The sequence below is a fragment of the Triturus cristatus genome, chromosome 1_1, assembly GCF_964204655.1.
Source record: "Triturus cristatus chromosome 1_1, aTriCri1.1, whole genome shotgun sequence".
NCBI lineage: Eukaryota > Metazoa > Chordata > Amphibia > Caudata > Salamandridae > Triturus > Triturus cristatus.
Window position 1 is genome coordinate 332968521 of NC_140579.1, and position 21262 is coordinate 332989782.

Consider the following 21262-nt stretch of genomic DNA (forward strand, 5'->3'; position numbering starts at 1 on the left):
AAATTCACCACACACTCTCCTTACAGTACTCTAATCATCCACTCAGTACCCATGTACTCATGCAAGGACCCAGTCACAAACACATGCACTGCTGCAATTCCCTATGCACTACTCACGCAGTCCTCTAACCACTTACACACTTCTCATTCACTCCTCCCCAGGTACTACCCATGCAGTCCAGCAATCACCCTGTCACTCCCTGTGCACTTCTCCAGTCACCCAGCCACTACCATGTACTAATCCAAACACTCTGCCAATACCCAATCACTTATAAATTCACCACGTACTCTCCTTGCAGTACTCTAATCATCCACTCAGTACCCATTTACTCATGCAATGACCCAGTCACAAACACATGCACGGCTGCAATCCCCTATGCACTACTCATGCAGTCCTCTAACCACTTACACACTTCTCATTCGCTCCTTCAATTCCCCTGGTAGTACCCGCGCAGTCCAGCAATCACCCTATTACTCCCCGAGCACTGCTCTAGTCACCCAGCCACTAGCTTGTACTAATCCAAACACTCTGCCAATACCCAAACACTTAAAAATTCACCACGCACTCTCCTAGCAGTACTCTAATCATCAATCACTCAAGTAATTTTTCTTTTTTTAACCAGTAGAGGTGGTTCCGTAAGAACCTTTTTTTTAACAATTTAAAAAAAAAATGTGTTATTTTTTAACTTTTTAACTGTTTTTGTGTGTTTTTTATTTTAAAAGCAACAGACAAAAATGAAGATCAGGAAACTATCCCTCCAACAAAAATAAAAGCACATTACAAAAAGAAACATTAAAATGTATGTGCTTTTAGACCAGCAGAGATAACGTCTACACACTGCTCTCCAATACAGAATTTGGTGTCGCACTTAATGCCACTAACTGCTGCATTTAAAATTCTGGAAGAATGTGGGGCCTTGGAGCAGGTGGAACCTGTGATGACGTAGATGGAACATTGCGATCCCATTCGGCAACAGCATTTAACTCTCTTCTCCTCTCCTCTCCTCTCTTGCCAGGTGTACGGTCTCCAGGTGTTTCTTCATGTTGCTAGTACCGCATGAATATTATTTTGGGGACCCTCTAGACAGCACTCTCGGGTGTTCACCTATTTTTCGACCTGAGGAACGGTGAAAAAAGCCCACACAATTCTCTCTTTTTTCTTCTTGCCCTGGTCCACCATCTGTTCTTCCTCCTCAATGGCCATAGGATCAACTTCAGCAAGACTGGAAGCCATAGTTGTTTTGTAAAATAAACAAACCCACAAAAAAGGTAAAGTATTAAAGACAAGCAGGAAACAGGTCTTGTCTCTGTAAAAGACAAAACATAAGGGGAATATCAAGAGGATGGTTCCTCCCTCTACCATAATGAAATTGATTTGAACCAATCAGATTCTTTTCTTCTTGTGCTGACATGAAGTCGCGCTGGGTGCGCGCACCCATCACGCACCCATTGCGCACCCGCGAAATATCGTATACATGATTATACACTATAATTAGAAATTTCTAAAAAAACTTTTAATAGGTTTATTAGCAAAACTGTTTACTCTAATATCATATTCAAAGTTTCAATAGTTATTTTTTCAAGTTTAGAAATAAGCTGAAATTGCGACCCTGGTGCGATCACAGTGCTATTACGGTGTGACCCCGGAAATACGCACGGGGAGGGGTCACACACAATACACACATATGCCGCGCATACAGCAAAATTACTTTTAAACTGATTATATTGAAAATTATAGTTTAAAAATACTTTTGTAAATAAATTTAGACACACACTTAATACAAAACTTTTATTCATGATTAATTTAAAGATATTTCATACTTTACACAAATTACGCCGAAATCACGACCCCGCGCAACTTTTCAAAATGGCTACGAGGATGCGAGCAGCCATTGTTTAGGGTGCGCATAGGGTGTGCGACTTCTGTATAATAATAAAAAAAGAATTATGATAGTTTTCTAAAGTATAAATTATTGTAAACTTTTTTAAAATATATATATATGTATATATGTAGTCAGCAAACAAACCGTAGGATTGAGGCAGATAATACTTGGAAATGTTCTTTTAAAAAAACCTTTGAAGTTCACTGAAAAAACCATAGGTTTCAGGGACGTTATAGTTAAAAATTAGCATTTAAAAACTTTAGAAATTCACTGAACAAACAACAGGTTTCAGGGACATTATAGTTAGAAATTTGCATTCAAAATACCTTAGAAATTCGCTGAAAAAAACACAGGTTTCAGGGACGTTATAGTTAGAAATTAGCATTTAAAAAACCTTAGAAATTCACTGAAAAAAACATTGTTTTCAGCGACGTTATAGTTTGTTGGACATTTCACTCGTACAAAACCAGAGACATAACTATAACTTACGCCCCCGCAATGCACTGCTGATGACGTCACATATTACATCATTCATGACATGGTCAGTGACATCACTGATTACATCACTGATGACATCATCCACATGAATATCTGATGCACCTCCTCCCACTCTAATATAACCTTTGATACACCCACTGTAAAATACAGACTGCCATTTTCGAAACCATCGACACACCAATACCAGTTACTACATACACTCACGGATTCCTAGGTCTACACACACATCTACTCATTCACCCATACAATCACTCATACATACAGTCTCTCATCAATACAACACTATTGTATGCACTCTATCCCTATTCAGACACTCACACACCACCACTCATCCATGGAGTTACTCACACACCTAGTCAGTCATGCAAAGAATCAATCACACTCCCATTTACTCACCTATACAGTTATACACACACCACTTCACTTATTGATACAGATACTAACGCATACTTACTCTCTTATACAATCACTGATACAAGTACACACTCATCCATACAGCCACTTTCACAACAGTTACTTGGACATGTTCCACTGAGACATCCATTCACTCACCAATACACCCATACACACACTCACCCACCCCTACAGCTGTTTCCACATGTACTCTTGAACCCACACACCCAGTGAATCAACCACTCAAACATCTATGCACAGAGTCACACACCTCCCACACACACACTCAGTCGGCCATACAGGTACTCAGACAACCAATCAATAACCCATATAAACACTAATGTAGCTACTGACCAACCCATGCAGCAGCTTACACAACAACAGGCAGACTGATACAGACATTCACACAGTTTAGTCACTAACCCATGCATTCAATAGGACACATTTAATCACTCACTTATACAGTCAGTCACGCACCTACGAAATCCTCCATCCAGATACTTATACACCCACTCATTCTTCAATACACCTTGGAATATATATAAAACATATTTAAACTTTACAGAAACACACAGTCACTGGATGATGTAATCAGTGATGTCATTTGAGATGTCACTAGTGATGTCACCAGTGATTTCACCGCCTATGTCATGAATGATGTAATATATGACATCATCAGTAGTACATTGCGGGAGCGTGAGTTATAGTTAGCCCAACTGACTACAACAGTGGAATTTCTCTGGTTTTGTATGAGTGAAATGTCAAACTAACTATAACGCCCCTGAAACCTATTTTTTTTTGAGTGAATTTCTAAGGTTTTTAAATGCTAATTTATAACTATAACGTCCCTGAAACCTGTGTTTTTTCAGTGAATATATATGTCTATATATATATATAAAACCTAATGGCGGTTGCCAGTAGGTAGTTATAATTAGGACCTTTTTTCTATTCAAAAAACATTTTTTCTTTTGCCAATATCTTAGGTGCCGTTTGCCCAATCTTCGAGAAATGTTCAAAACTAATGGCCAACTCACTTCAGCTGTTGTCTTGAAAATTCGGGGAGATTCGTTAAGCAGGGGCGGAGAAAAAGGGGGTCCCTAAACACTTTTTTTCCATGTTAGTTTCTATAAGAAACTTTAGACATGTTATAGCTCGAACAGCTGAATGGAATTACACCAAATTTTGCAGAAAGGTAGCTCTCAGTCCAGAGTGCAGTCTTTTTGTTAAAGGTGTAAATCTGTTAAGTAGTTCCTGAGAAATGTAAACATTTCTCAGATATACAAATATGGCCGTGGAGGATCCGCAAACCCACCCAATCTCATGCCTGAGCTCTCATTGGCTACCAACATTTCAAACCAGGAAGTGTTGGCAGCCGTCTTGTGAATCAGTTGAATAGAGTCACAAGAGAAAAGGTCAGAAAAAGGGTAAAAATCAAGAAAAGGGGGTATGATAGAAACACCCTTACCCCCTGGGCCTGCTCAGGGGTTGCCAAAAAAAAAGCATTTTATTAAAACATTTTTGCTAGGATTTGCATTGGGTCTGCGTATCCGGCAGAAATGTTTTTAAAAAGTGTGGGTTCCCCCGCTTCAATTTCCTTAAGCCCCCAGGTGGGCCCGGTTCCGGGGGCAATGACAAATTAAATGTGGGGGCCCACCTGGGCCCCTGCATGTCACTGGGGGCCACTTCCTCCCTGGAGCATATAGATTATATGCGGGGCCTGCCCCCCCGCAGCCCCGGGGACCACCACCTCCCTGGGGCTCTGTTTGCGAAATGCGGAGGGACCACGACCTCCCCAGGGCTCTTTACATAATTAGGTATGGGGGGCTCCTGCCCTACACGCAGCTCCGGGACGCTTCCTCCCCAGGGCTATGTTGAAAATAATGTTTAGGGGCTCAAGCCCCCATACAGACCCGGGGACCACCACCTCCCTGGGGCTACTTACAAATGTGAGCAGGCCATGCAGCCCCCTTCCAGGAGCCCTCAATGGCCCTGGGGACTGCCACCCACCAGGGCCAGCTCCAGCAATGTCCCAGGGTGCCCATCCCCATGACTTTGCAGTTTTATATGGCTTGGCAGGAGCACTGCTCCTGCCAAGCCAGAGCAAACTCTGCTTCACTTCATGGAAGCAAGTGCAGGAAAAATGCTCTTGCTTCCATGAAGTGATGCAGAATTGCTTTTGGGCAGAGGGTGCTGCATGTTTGCAGCTCCCTTTGCCCAAAAGCAATGCAGGCTTCCACAGAAGGCAGGGAGCCTGCAAGCCCATCGATGTGGCCATGCCTCAGGGTTCGGTGGGCTATATCAGCCTCAGGAGGGGGGCAGAGCACCCCCGCTTGAAAAACAAAAATACAGGACAGTTCCTGGGGAAAGGAGTCCCTGGGGCTGAAAATGGCACAGGCCCCCTACCTATTTTATTGATTTAAAAACAGAAAGGATGTGGCCATACCCCAGAGGATGGGGTCCCAGGGGAAATATTGACCTGAGGAGGGGGGACGTGTGGCACTCCTATAAAAAAAGTAAAAATAAATAAAGGGCAGGCCTCAGGGGATGGAGTTCCTGGACCATGCCGGTTTGTCTCAACAAAGAATTTATTGAAATGACCTTGTTGTGGAGTGCGTCTTCATGCAGTGGATAAAAACTTTGTAAAATGTTTTCCGGCTTGTCTAGGTCGGGAGGACTGCACCACGATGAATTTTAAAGCGGACGCACAGGTTCAGATGTGGTGAAACCTGTCATGCCGGACAACAGGTCTCAATGAAATTAACTGGCTCTGGTTACCAGGTAACCTACTGGAGGGTATTTTGAATTTATAAAGAGTGTGTCACCGCGCAGATCCCACTGAAGGGCGAGAATGGTAGAGATGACACTACAGGTCCCAACCTGCACCAACAATATGAACTTACCAGAAAGGCCCACTAGAGGGCAATAAATTTGAAGTAATATGAATGTCCTTTGTTTCTGCGCAGGTGCACCAACAGCCTGTGATCAAGGAGCGAGGCAGCTCTGAAACGCATTAGGCAACTCACCATCTTGATGCCAGTGCCGGTTTGCCTCAATAAAGAATTCAGTGGAATGACCTTGTTGTGGAGTGCGCCTTCATGCAGTGGATTAAAACTTTGTAAAAAATATATATATTTGTAAATATATATATATATATATTCACTGAAAAAACCATAGGTTTCACACATGTTATAGTTAGCTGGACATTTCACTCGTACAAAACCATTTAAATTCCCCCGTTATAGTTAGTTCAGCTAACTATAACTTGCGCGACCGCAATCCACTGCTGATGACGTCACATACTACATCACTCATGACATGGTCAGTGACATCACTCATGACATCACTGATGACATCTCAAATGACATCACTGATGACATCACTGATAACATCATCCTTGTGTAAGAGTGGCAGACCTCCTCTTATCCTAATATAAACTTTGATACACACATTGAAAAATACAAATTAAAGTTTTGAAAACTATAGAGATACCAATACCAGTTAGAACAACCTATTCAGTAATTCCAAAATCTACATACGCATCCACTCATTCATCAACACTTCTATATAGTCACTCATACATGTACTCAGTCATCATATGTACTCATACACCTATACACCCTGTTACACACCTACACTCATACATAGAGTTACTCACACACATACTCACACATGCAAATAAACATCCATTTACTTTCATATACAGCTATACACACACCACTACACTTACTTCTACAGAAACGTACACATACTTACTCTCTTAAACAATCACTTATAGAAACACATACTTATTTATACAGGAACTCTTCCAATTTCTCACTCTCATCTATCCTCACTTATATACATCAATACTCACATATACTAGTCTAAAACATATGGACTTACTCATAAAGACACTATTGAGACAGTCATTCACTCTCTTACTCACCCATACACACACTCATCCACCCATACTGTCCTGCTCACATTCTGTCTTCAAAACACATACAAACAGTGAGTCACTCATTCATGCATCTATACGGTAAGTAACATCCCCCACTGAACCATACAGACACTCATACTGATACTCTAAAAACGAACTATTAACCCATATACACACTCATGTAGCTACTCACCAACCCATGCAGCCACTTATACACAAAGTGAGACACTGATACAGATATTTAAATATTTAAACATTACTCACTAATACTTGTATTCACTAAGATACTGTTAATAAGTCAGTTATACAATTAATTTTACAAAAAAAAACATCCATTTAGACACTTATTTACCCATTCATTCGTCCATTAACCTTTAGATATACATATATAAAAAATATTTATTTTTCAGAAAGACACATTCACTGGATGATGTCATCAAAGATGTCATCAGTGATGTCATCTGAGATGTTATCAGTGATGTCATGAGTGATGTCACTGACCATGTCATGAGTGATGTAATATGTGACGTCATCAGCAGTGTATTGCGGTCGCGCGAGTTATAGTTAGCTGAACTAACTATAACGGGGGAATTTCAATGGTTTTGTACGAGTGAAATGTCCAGCTAACTATAACATGTGTGAAACCTATGGTTTTTTCAGTGAATTTGCAAGGTTTTGTAAATGCTAATTTCTAACTATAACGTGTGTGAAACCTATGTTTTTTTTAGTGAATTTGTAAGGTTTTTTAAATGATAATTTATGTATGTATTATTATATTTTTTATATATTTATTTTACAATAAACTACCTATGTATATAGTTATAGATTGACTGTATCCTGTAATATGGAATGGCTTAGCTCTTTTTTTTTTATTTGGATAAAGTTGAACAGCATAGTTAATATCTTCTATAAACTTATAAACAGTTTAAAATGTATTTTTTTTTTAAGGGTTTTTCAAGGTGTGCGCACCGGCAATTTTTTTTATTAAACGAAATGTTTTTTTTGGATTTACGAGGTCCTTTATGGACCCCCTGAGAAGGTCTAGGGGGTCAGGGAGTGTCTTCCCTGCCTCCTTTTCATGTTTTAGAAAACGGGTTAAAAGTAATTCATTTCTGATGCGTGCGTGCACCGTGCGCGCATACGTGCGAGCACCGTGCGCGCACGGCAAGTCATGTGATTATGAAACAACACTTTTCATTGGTTTATAGTAGTTTCTGTTCCAGAATCTTCAAACACCACACCCACTCCCCTCACTATTTCTTCTTATTTCCTGGGACAAGGAGCTGAACAGCTATTCAAGTACAATTTTACTTGAAAATGGCAGAACAGCAGTCTACTTCAGGGAGTGAGGAGGAGACCTTTGTGGTACCACCAAGGCAGACCAAACAAAAAGACTCTTTTATCTGGAAATTCTTCACCTTTCCAGAGGGCCAAAAGAAGGTCAACTCCCCGAAGGTGACATGCACTATTTGTGGAAGTGTGTTATCCAGAGGAGATCCCACAAAGAAATACTCGTTTAGTATTTATTCAATGTTGAGACACTTCAAGACAGTGCATCCTGTACCTTATGCTCGAGAGTCAACTAGAGCCCTAAGAGACAACCCTCCACCTGCTCAGCCGAGCACATCATCTGCAGCCGCAGATTCTCCATGTACCAGGTCACTGGACATCCGCCCACTTTTCCAGAAGGTGCACATACATTGTAATGTGTGCAATGCTGTTCTTTGCTACGGTGAGAGCAGTATTAACTTGATCGAAAACAAAATACAGCAGCACACATGCTCCAGCCCATAATTTTTTTCATTTATTGTTTTTGTTCCTGTTGAACAGTTTTTCATTACCAGTTTTTTTTGGTGCTCTAAAAAAAAAAAAAAAAAAAATTAAAATTGTTAAAAAAAAAAAAAAAAAAAAAAAAGACAACAAAGACAGTTCTTTTCAGAACTCACTTCACTTCTCCAAGATGAGCTATATTCCTAATATACTGTGTTGTAATTTTATTGAATGAATGTGTAGTGTATACATGAATGATTGAAGTGAAGAGGAGGAAAGGACAGACAGAATGAGTGAGAAAAGGAAAGTATGATCAGTCATGAAAGGGAAGTGAAAGACTGACTGCAACAAAAGGACTAAGGGTAGAGGATACAGGTAAGAAGAGTGAATGAGTAAGGGAATGGCAGTGAGTAATGGAGAGTGATCGAGGGGGAGTGAGAAAAGGGGAGTAAGGGACGGAGATAGGAAAAGGGAGTAACAGATGAAGCGGATGAAGTACAGCAGGGTAAAGGGATTGAAAGTAAGAGAAGTGGAGTGATGGTGAGATAAGGGGTATGAGGATTAGGAAAGGGGGTAAGGGAAAGTGAGAGATGGGGAGTGAGGGGATGGAGGGATTTAGGAAACTGGAGTGAGAGAAAGGGAGTCAGGATTTCAATGAGCAAAGGAGAGTGAGGGAGAGTGAAGGAAAGAATGCAAAAAGGTGAAGGGGTGTGAGATACAGACAGGAGGAAGTGAAGTAGGAGAATAGGAGTGACTAGGAGTAAAGGATAGTGACAGTTAGGGAAAGTGAGTGAAGGAGAATGACGGAGAAGGTTAAAAAATTAACATAGATGGAAAATGAGTGATGGAGAGAGGAGGAGTGGTAGAAACAGAGATGTTAAGGAAATTAAGGGTAAGACAGGCAAAGGGAGAGAGACAGAAACAGAGACAGAGAGCAAGGAACTGAGAAGGAGTAAGGCAGTTAGAATGACTGAGACATATGGAGACAGGGAGAGAAACATGGTTGAAAAAATAGTGATGGAGGCAGTAAACCTAGGGGAGTAGTAGAGAAGGAGTGAGGGAGTTACGAAAGAGCAGTAAAGGAAGAAGAGAGAGGGAAGGGGAATGAGAAAAGCAGAGTGAGGAGAAGTGAAGAAAAGGGAGCATGAAAGTGAAGGGGTGAGAAATACAGATATTTTAAACTTACCTGACCAACAAAATAACTTAATTAGAGCTCTTCCCTGACTACACGGCGGCGGTGCAACGGCGCAGGAGCAACTACCTGGCGGTAAAGAGGCAGCTTCGGGAGCTGGCGCTGCCCTACTCTCTGCTGTTCCCGGCCCGCCTGCGAGTGGTGGCACAGGAGGGGACCCGCTTCTTCGACTCCCCGGAGGATGTCTGGAACTGGCTGGAGGAGACGGGGCAATGGAAGGGGGAGAGACCCGCGGGCGCGGCGCCTGATGGCCGCCCGGAGAGAGGACCCCGGAGGCGCAGGAGGCGAGGGGCCCGACAGCAGTTGAGGATGGGGCTAACAGCGCCTAGCCCGGAGAGGATCAGAGTGGAGCGGCAGGAGGCCCTTGACGCGGTGGCGACTCTGGGGACGTCGCCTGGTGGAGAATGCATGGAGATTGGTGCGAGCAGCGCCCCGGGGACTAGCGGTGCCTCGTCCCCGTCCACGATGATATCGGAGGACCTGGCCTTGCCGGTGGTGACCCCGCAGACCGCCGATTTGATTACGTGACGAGACACTGCTGCACCGCATTGAGGTGGGCGCCATGCGGGGGTGGGTATGCCCACGCGATTGGTCTGCAGCTGGGCACCTGGAGTGGGGACAGGGCCTTGAGGGCGAGGGGGTTCTCTCGTTGGGGGCGCGGGCTTAGCGCGGGGGGTGTCTAGTAGAGCAGGAAGACCCGACAGTAGCGCACACCGCTGGGCGGTCTAGTGGGGGGTCCCTGCCGCCGCGTCCTAGAGCTCAGACAGCGCGACAGTTTCACGATACGACATGCTACTGCGTATCCCTTCCCTTAGAGGTGATAGGGGAGGGGGGACATTGCGCCAGCTGGTCGACACTCTCGCGCGTACCCCCTCAGGCACTGTACTGACACATTGCATAGTTAATTGGTTCATTTGACGTTTGGACGGATGCCCCGTTGGGAATACGCCCCTCTTTGTTCTCTTGTTCTATTGTTTACGGCAGTTACACTGATCACATGGCAGCGCAATTATATGTTCCCCTGGGTTGGGTGGCTGGCCCCTCGTCCCCCTCCTCAGGTGCGGCTGTCCTACCTCCAGCCCGGCTGGTTTTCCTATCTTCACGATGGCGCACACTAATGTGATGACTTGGAACATACGGGGCATGCACACACCGTCCAAGCGCTACTCTGTCCTCTCCTACTTACAGCGTCACTCCGTCGGGATCGCTCTCCTGCAGGAGACGCATATGTCAAGGCCAGAACTAGACAGGCTTGCCAAGCGGTGGAGGGGGCACACATTTGGGACCGTTTATTCGGCGCACGCGCGCGGCACACTGATATGGGTGCGAGCAGGGGTCCCCTTCCGATGCGAGGAGGCGGTGGTGGACGGCGAGGGCAGGTACACGCTAGTGCGGGGAAAATTGAACGGGCAGGAGATCTTGCTGGGGTCGATATACGCGCCCAACGTAGATCAGCCGTCCTTCCTGGAACGCCTGACGCAGGTCCTGCACCCCTACGCGGGACTCCCCTGGCTATTGGGAGGGGACTTCAACATGGTGCTAGATGTTCAACTGGACAGATCCTTCCCTCCTCTGCGAGCTGCGGTGGTGGCGTCTAACGCTAGGGCGTTGGGAGACTGGCTTGCGCATTGGGCGCTGCAGGACCTGTGGCGCACCCTCCACCCGAGTACCAAGATATACTCTTATTATTCGGCGGTACACGATCTTCACGTCCGCCTGGACAGGTTGGTGGGCTCGCAGTCGCTACTCCCGCTCATAGCCCGCTCTGAATATCTAGGCCGTACGCACTCAGACCATAATCCCCTGTGGCTCCAGCTTAGCTGGGTGGTGGAGCGACAACCGGTGCCCACCTGGCGACTCCAGCCGAGCGCGCTCGAGGATCTGGAGTTTAGATCTTCCCTGGGCACGGCCATTCTGGCATACTTTGAAGCGAACGAAGGAACGGCGAGCGATGCGCTGGTGGAGTGGGAAGCACATAAGGCGACCATCCGTGGCCACTGTATGGGGGCTACCTGGAACATACGAAGGGGCCTCACGGACTCTCTGACGCGTTTGGAGAATCACCTCCTGCGGCATGAGAGGGAGGGAGAGGGAGGGGGTCGCCACTCACACACCCTGGCAGACCTTCGGGAAAGACACGCGGACCTTCTGGAGCGGCTCCGGTGCCACAACTACGCTGCGCACACGGCCAGGACGCATGCTGGAGCGGATAGGGCGGGCCGCCTTCTGGCCTGGCTCATACGACAGGAGGACCGGCGTGCCCCCATCGGATCGATCCACAGAGCGGATGGCACACTAGTCCATACACAGCGTGAAATACACCGGGCCTTCACTGACCACTACAGGCAGCTGTACACCGCGAGGGGGACTGGCCCCCCGCAGCTTCTTGGGGACTTTCTGGCCTCTATCCAGCTCCCTGCGGTCACGGCGGCACACAATGAGGATCTTGCCGGACCCCCCTCCCTGGAGGAAATAGAGGAGGCGATCCGATCGATGGCATCTGGGAAGACGCCGGGGCCGGATGGCCTGCCAGCGGAATATTATAAAGCGTACCGCGAGTCCCTGGCGCCAGTGCTGAGAGAGCTCTATACCACAGCACTGGAGGTAGGGTCGCTCCCTCCCTCTATGCAGGAGGCGTTCCTGGTCTCCCTGCCTAAACCTGACAGGGACCACACGGAGCTAGGCTCCTACCGACCCTTAGCGATGCTGAACGTGGATTATAAAATCCTCGCCAAAGTGCTGGCGGAGCGGCTGGCGCCGGTGGTCCCCCACTTGGTGCACGCTGACCAGAATGGTTTTGTCCCAGCGCGGTCAACGTCCCTGAACCTCCGGCGATACTTCAGGGTGGCGACTGAGGCGGTGCACAGGTGGCCCAGGGCGGGGTGCCTCATCCTGGACTTAGAAAAGGCATTTGACAGCCTAGAGTGGGGTTACTTAGCCGAGGTGCTGCTCCGATACGGGTTGGACCGGGAATTCCTGCAGATGGTCGACCTGTTATACAGGCGACCCACGGTCCGCGTCCGTCTGGGCCCCCACGTCTCGGAGGCGATACCGGTGGGCCGGGGTACACGGCAGGGGTGCCCGCTCTCCCCGCTCTTGTTCGCACTGGCGATTGAGCCCTTGGCTGTGGCTCTGCGGGAGACGCTGGGAGATGGCTTACAGTTGGGGGACGCAGTCCACCACGTGTCGCTCTATGCCGATGACCTGCTAGTCTATGTACAGGATGTGGGGAGTGTCCCGGAGGAGCTGCCGCGGCTGCTGCGGACGTTTGCCGATATTTCAGGGTTACGTGTGAACGCCGCCAAGTCATGCCTGTATGCCTTTAACGCCGGTATAGACGACCCGCGATACTACCTGGATGGCACATTAGTCCAATGGAAGGCGGACACCTTCCGCTACCTGGGGATCCAAATCTACCGCTGCCCGGCCGACCTCTTTGATGGGAACCTGGGGAGGGCGGTCACGGCGCTCAGATCGCAGATACGATTCTGGAGCGCGCTCCCATTGACGATCACGGGCAGAGTGGCGCTGGCCAAAATGGTCATGCTCCCCCGCCTCCTGTACTACTTCGCCAATCTCCCGATGTACATCTCCCCCGCATTCTTTGGCATGCTTAGTCGACTGCTGCGGGACTTTGTCTGGGGTAGTGCCCGGCACAGGCTGGCGCTTGCGAAATTGTATTTGCCAACAGACAGAGGTGGTCTGGCCGCCCCTTGCTTCGAGCACTACTATCTGGCCGCTCAGCTACAATGGGTGGCCCGCTGGCTGGCTGATAAAGGCAGAGATGACACGGCCTCGGGGTTGGCGCCCTACACACTGGAACAATTAACGAGGTCCTTCCACCCCCTTCACAGGGTTGCGCGCCCGCTGCCACTCCTCCTGGAGGTGGCGCACAGGTGCTTTCGGAGGGCCTTGTTCCTCACGCGTGCTGTTACCCCGTATGCGCCGGCGATACCGCTCGAGGGCTCCCCTAGCGGAGGGGGGGTGCTCACGGCTCACATGCTGGCGGACTGGTGGGGGGCCGATGTGCGCACGATGGGAGACCTCTACCGGGAGGGTGAGCTGGTACCATACGAGACCCTGGTATCGGAGGACGGGCTCCCACCCGGGGGGTTCCTGCAACACCGCTCGCTAATGGCGAGCATGACTGCCCGATGGGGAGATATGACCTCGGAACCCGCCCTGCATCTGACCATGCAATACCTGCATGTCATGGGGAGAGGAGGGCACTTGATACGCTGGTTCGCAGCCTCGCTGAGGGAGCTGACGTCCGTCAGCCTGGACCGCCTCCGTGCTAAGTGGGATTTGGACCTGGGTAGGCCGCTAGAGGACAAGGAGTGGGAAAGGATACTCAAGAGCCCAGTGCGTATACCCCGAAACTTACGATTCCGCCAAATCCAGCTATTTATCGTGCACAGAGCTTACCTCACGCCGGAGTCAATCAATCGGTACTTTCACCGCACAGATGCGGTGTGCCCCAGGTGCGGAGAGCTGGGGGCGGGACTCCTGCACATGCTGTGGAGCTGCGCACGGTTGGGTGTCTACTGGAGATCGGTCAGTGGGCTGCTACTAGAGAGTGTGGGACGTAGCATTCCATTTGACTGGCCCGAACACATACTACACCACTTTAAGCGACCGCGCAAAGATAAGGTGGCGTCGCGGTTCATTGACCTGGGGCTGGTGGTGGCGGTGCGACTCATCACGAAAAGGTGGAAAGCACATGACCCACCGTGCGTGCAGGCTTGGATTGCCTCGTTTCGGGCATGGGCCGGGGCTGAGGGGACCGCCATCCAGAGGGAGGAAACATTGGGCCTGCGGAGGGAGCCCATGGCGGACCGCTGGAAGCAGCTGCTGGGGAAGCTTAGGCATCTGGGTGCGGAGAGCGATGAGGAGTTGCAGGGGGCAGCGGACGGCGCTGGCGCGGGCGGGGGTGGAACCGGGGAGGCCCCCCTGCAGTGCTGACATGCCCCGGCTATTTCCTGCCTCCCCTGGCGCCACGACGACCACACTTGCATAGTGCCGATCGCACCCGGGGCGCGCATACACACACACACGGGGGTTCACAGGGGGGGGTGGAGGGGCGGGGGGACTAGACGACAGTCGGGAGGGTATTGGGCCTGTCTGTACGGTTTTATGCTGCCATTGTTGGGGGTTCTGTTTTGTATACTCTTTGGGCCTGGTGGGCATTTTGCCTGTTCTTTATTGTCTGGGAGCGGCGGGTAGCGTCCACGCATAGTTACGGAACCCAGTTGCGGCACGGTTACTGCTGTTACTCCTGTTGCGCCCAATACGAGACTGTCAGCGAGACTGTGGTTGGCACCGCTGAGGGCGGCGCTCGCACGCAAGACTGGTTGCACGTCCTGGCGCAGTGGTTGGGGGTTCTGTTGCGGGGCGCTCCCCTGCCTATGCTCTCAACTCTTTGCTTACCTGTTGTGTCACATGCCAAAGAATGTTTTTGTTTACTTTAAAACAATAAAAACAGATTTCAAAAAAAAAAAAAATAACTTAATTAGAAATAAATGTTTTTTTTTAATTACAAGAAAAATGGATTCAATTTCCTAAATTTTCTTTCTAGATCTGAAAAAAAAGAAAAAAAAGTAGTAATATTTAACAATACATTTTAGAATACAGTACACATATTTTCATATTTAACAAAGTAATTTTTTGCCCTTTTTTTGCTGTTTTCAGAATATATTGAATTTCACTGAAAATAGTGATATCAATTGTATTCATCACTTAACAGCGGGCAAAAAAATAAACAATCTGAAAGATTGTTTAAAAAAGCCCTGAATCTATCCTCAGTAAAACATACCTTGATAGAAATGTAACATATATATTAAAAATATCTTCGAAGAACAATAACTATTTGCAATAAATAACGTCTGTAAATCTTGTTGCTTAAGCACATACACCAAAATAATATCTGTCAAAGAAGTCCACAATAGAAACATTTACCTTTCTATGAGGCCAAATGGTAATTTTTAAATCCTTTTTAGGTGAAATATCCAATGGTAGTCCTATAAAATCGAAATAATGGTTTCTTCAGATGCTGCAATTTGTATCTAAAATTTTGGTTTTAGAAAAATTGAGTAGGAATTTGGTAATTCTGCAGGCAAACGTTGCTTGACAATCAATTGAGAATCATTACACATTGTCCAGCCTTTTTCACATTTTAGATAAACTGTGTAATGGCCAGAAGTTATAGAAGGTCCATCATGGAAAATTATTGCAACTGCAACAAAAGTCTTTCCTGATATTGATAATTGATTTCCTACAAACTTCTTTATTAAAGTGTCCAATTTGGTTCCATCAGCTCTACAACGTTGCATCATTAAAATTATATACTGTCCATATTTCTTTAAAAATAACGTTGATAACATTTCTGATTTACATTGAGAACATTCCATGTTGTGATTTGCATCTTTAACTAATTTACTAAAAGTCACTGATTTACTCTCTGGTAATGTTAAATGTATGAACCTTTCAGAATCAACATTAGTGCTGCATGTGTTCATACAGTTTTCACAACAATGTTCCCATTTATAAGAGAGACCAAACATATTTTCTATTTCTGCCCCTTCATCTTCCAGTACCATAAGCATATACATTACGAATTCCTGTGCATCTTGCTGGACATTTTGTGTAAACTGTGTACATCCAGAACATACATCTAAAAGATTTCTAACTTCAGAAGCACTTTCTATTTTAGTTTTATAATTACTCAACTTCTCATAAAGGAAACTCAGCAGAGAACAAAATCTTTTTTCATGATTTAGTATTTTCTGCCCTTGCAAACTTTCAAGATAAAATACAACATTCAGCACTACATTAGTGTAGCAGTTGACACTAGAGCTATTTTCAAAATGACAACCAACAACCTCTTCAACATTGTTCTTTTTCTTTTTGCTTGCAATCACATCACTCTCTTTTTGTTTTCTCTTCTGTACATTCTCATTACAGATATTCTCAAGTCTCCTTTTCCGACAAACAACACATTTTTCAAACACAGGATACTGACCTAAATGAGGAGCATAGCTTCTTCTTAATCTATTATACTCCTTTACACAATTTGCATCAGCACTAACTTTTGAGTCATCAAAGTCTATCATGAATAAACCAGATAATTTTTTCACTCGTGACAAAGCAACATATGCCATACCTTCTTTAAACACAATAGATCCAATGTTTACAAAAGCACTATCTACAGTTAATCCTTGAGATTTGTGAATAGTTACAGCATATGCTAGAAAAAACGGAAACTGCTTCCTACGTACATATAAGTCTTTCACAAGCAAAAAACGAACTGAACAACGACTAATGTCTTTAACCTCTTCAATCTGATCAAATTTTATTTTTAAAAATTCAATTCCATCTTTTTTCTGGTAATTAACAAAACCCACAACTTTACCCATAGCTCCATTCACTAAACCTTTTTCTACATTCAAATTAAGTCTTAAAATTACTCGACAGTTCATACATACATAAAGATTCTTTTCTAAACCAGCTGTTTGATATGTTTTTCTCTAGAGAATCCAATTTAGTTTTCAATTTGCCTGTCAATATAATAGTTATTCCTTCATGCTGTATTTTATCCACGGCTTCCATTTTCATAATCTCTTCATTTTCCAATTTCAAAAGTTCTTCATTGAATATAGAGCATTCATGTAGTGTTGGCATTAAGCAGATTACAGTATTTTTTTCTGCAATTTTCTTGTATATTTTCTCTGGAACTATTTGTTCTGTTGGAAACAAATTACATAGCAATCAACTCTGTAAAGCTTTTCTGCCATGTTCTGTGAGTAGTCCAATTCTGATATCTTTGAGGATACTTGCATAATCATCATCATTTGCTTGCCGCATATTGGTAATGAGTTCTTTGTACTCAAAGTATAACCAAATATTCACATTACCTATACTTCCTAATGACTTTTTCGTGACTTCATGTGCAAGAGTATTAAATACTGGTTGTCCTTTAACTGGAGTGAGCTGCAGTAGATCCCCAAAAACTATAACATATTTTCCTCCAAATAACACGTCATAGTCTGTCTTTAGAATTTGCTGCATTCTTAAATGCACAAAGGCAAGCATTAAGTTTGATACCATGCTTACCTCATCAATAATGAGAACTTTCATTTTCTTCAACACTCTTGAAACTTCAAAACATGCTTCTCCTGTTAGCTTGTGGTATTCTATTTTGTTCTCATGCTCTACTGGTAACATTAGCAAACGATGTAAGGTAATTCCATTTATGTTATATGCTGCTAACCCAGTTGGAGCAGTAACAACACAAGACAAAGTTGAATCCGTTTTTTTCTGTAGGTAGCTTCTAATTACTTTAATTAAGAAACTTTTTCCAGTTCCAGCTTGTCCACTCACATACATTCTGATTGGTTCAAATGATGTGCATGAGCACTCTTTATTTTCATGTAGTAATCCATGATCAATTTGTTTTGTGACTTCTTCATAAATTTGTTGTTGTTCATCATTCAGTTGTTGTTCCAAATTTGGTAAGTCTATTAAATCTTCCTGAGCTTGATTCATAGCTGTTTCCACTTCAGTCATGGCTATTGCAGCTTCATTTTCTATGATTGGTTGTCCTAGGGGATCTTGACTGAGCGTTCCAGAACTTTGACTGTCTTGAGAACTGTCTCTAGCTACTTCAGCTGCAATTGTAGCTTCTTGTTCAATTTCTTCATTTAACATTTATACATAATTTTTGCTGGGCAGCTCCCTCACATTTATTCAGGATTCTGGCCTTACAAGAAGAGGGGTACCCTGAACAATATTGTACCGTGTGACACCCTCTGCAATGACCAGTTTCTCTGAAGAGTGGCAAAACTCTGTCCCAGAAAGCTCTGTTCACAAAAATCCAAAATGGATAGAATCTCTCCTGGAGGTTCAGGTCTAGCTAAGCAAAGCCACAGGTGTTGCTAACATTCCCTAACACCCCCGTTCCAGTCCATCTGCTTATTCAATAACAGGAGCTCCTCTCTGGCTGGGGTTGCATGAAGTGGGGATTTATATATTTTGACTCTTCTTTTCTTCTTAGGTTGTAGGTATTTTTCGGAGATTTTCTTGTAATGGTATGTCGCACAGCTGACATAAAACTGTTTACTCTTCCTTTTGAAAGAAAAGGTCGTGGAAATCCAAATCGACATTTTGGGCCATATGTAGGTAGCATACAAATACCGAACTTTACCGATTCGGTATTTAAGAAGTGGTAACTCGTATGTAGGTAATCATTCGGTAAATATTACCGAATCGGAGAAATTCGGTGATCACCAAATCGGTATTTACCGATTCGGTAATGAGGCATACCTTCCCATTGATTGAATCAATGGGAAGGTATGCCTCATTACCGAATCGGTAAATACCGATTCGGTAATGGGGGGAGCACATTCAAGGGTGGCAGGGTGTCACATTGACACCCTGTTGCACCCCTGATTCCTGCTTGTGTGCACATGTGGCACACATACATGCCCTAAGGGCATGTATGTCTGCCATATGGCACTGTTAGTCCAGCAAAATATTGCTTTTTGCAATGAATTCGGTATTTAGCACCAACATATATTTGGCTTCCATCATAAAAAATAGACTTTATAAATTTGAAATAAAACCTTCCCATATTAGCCTATAGAGCTAATGTACTACTATGGGGACAAATAGAATTGGTAGTTTTTCCCTCACCAGGACATATAAAACATTGTGTATAATGTCCCTACTTATTTTAACATGGCACCCTACCCTTGGGGCATCTAGAGAACACCTTAGAGGTAACATATGTAGAAATAAGGTAGTTTAAACCTTTGAAAGTACCGTTAATTCCAAAGTTGAATGTTTACATAGTTTTATTTTAAAAGAAGTCTGCAAGCAGACGTCAGGCACCACATCAGTGCAAACTAATGGGCCTCTAAACCTACATGCCCTACCATTTACTAGGGACTTACAGGTAGGTTGTCAGTACCAATTGTAAATACACCTAATTACCATATACCTTTTAAACAGAGCATTGGCCCCGGGCCTGGTTAGAAGAGCCCAGGGCACAATCAGAGTAAGTAATGACCAGAATTAGTCAACAAATGGGGGTGACCAGGGGAAAAGGGACAACTTTTTCACAGGCACAAGATATACAGTTTTGCATTACACATAAAATGGCTCCACCATTAGACACAGTGTTTTTACTGCACCGTTTCTCTTTTCCTCTGGATAACTTCCTTCATTTGGGTTAGCATTCTATCTGACATTTACTGATGTTTCAGTATGCTTTAAAAAAATGTTTGAATTTAGATTTTTAATACATTTTCAAATAAAATATCTTTAACTAAATAACCATGTTATATTGCTTAAGCACAATGCAAGAAAAATATGTTATTTTGGAGGTACATTGTTCTTCAATTGGAATTGCCCTTCTCTGCTAATATACAAACAGTGGGCATTTATAATTCGTTTTACAATCCAGTCTTGTCTACAAAGTAAAAATTATTACTGTTGGTCAATTGGGATTTTAATTTCTATCTTTTACTAACCCTACGCATGGTTAGCTACACTCTACACTAACAGCTTAGGTGCAAACATTCCGTTCAGTAAAATATAGTTTATTATGAAACCCAAATATTTTAACAGACTCCCTGCCATCATCAAAATCTTTTCCAATTACATCCGCTTGAGAAATTATCAATGTATCATCTAGAAATATTAACCATACTCCTCTCTCCCTCAAATAAGCAGCTACCACCAGTCTCATTAGCTTGGGAAAACACCATGGAGTGTGTGAAAGACCAAAGGGTAGCTAAAGATACTGATATAATTGTTTCCTCCAGGTGAATCGCAAATATGCCTGATTCCTGAACTCCATCAGAATTGAAAAATAAGCATGCTTTAGATTTGGTTTCACTGAGTCGTTTTCCAAAAGCTTGTCTCTCAAAAGATGGATTCCCTCCATCTTAAAATGTCTGTAAACCAAAAATGTGTTTATATCCCTTAGATTTTTCACTGGTCTCCACCCCTGGTTTTTCTTTTCCACTAAGACAAGTATGCTTACATAGTGTTTCAAATTCTCCCCTACTGCCAATTTGCACCCTTTAAGATTAATGATTCTATATCTGAATATACCACATTCTCTTAATCCTTTGTCATATGCCACTCTCTTGGTTCCCTCCTCTGATGAGGTAACATTACAAAATCTATTTTGAAACCCTGAATGGCTTTTAATACCCATTGATCTTGTGTTATTGCCTCCCATTCCATCACAAAATGTCTCAGTCGACTACTTATTTTCCTTGGGAAAAACAAAAAGTTGTCATTGTACTTGCCTTAGTAAGCTGAAGAGGTTAGACCTCGGCATCCCTTCCCAGATCTTTTCTCTGCACAGATAGAAACTTGAAGAGGCTTGGAAGTCCCTTCCATATTCTCTATTTTGATAGGAATATTTACACCCTTGGAATTTTTGGCCAGTCCCCTTCTGTCCACCCTTCCAAAAACATCTCCTGCAAACATTCTTCGCATATTAAATGGAGCTTTTCCCCAAGCTGTGAATGTTGACACATACTTTCCTATATTCTTAAACATCCCTTCACCCAAAAGTAATCCTTTTGTATTTACAGTTCCC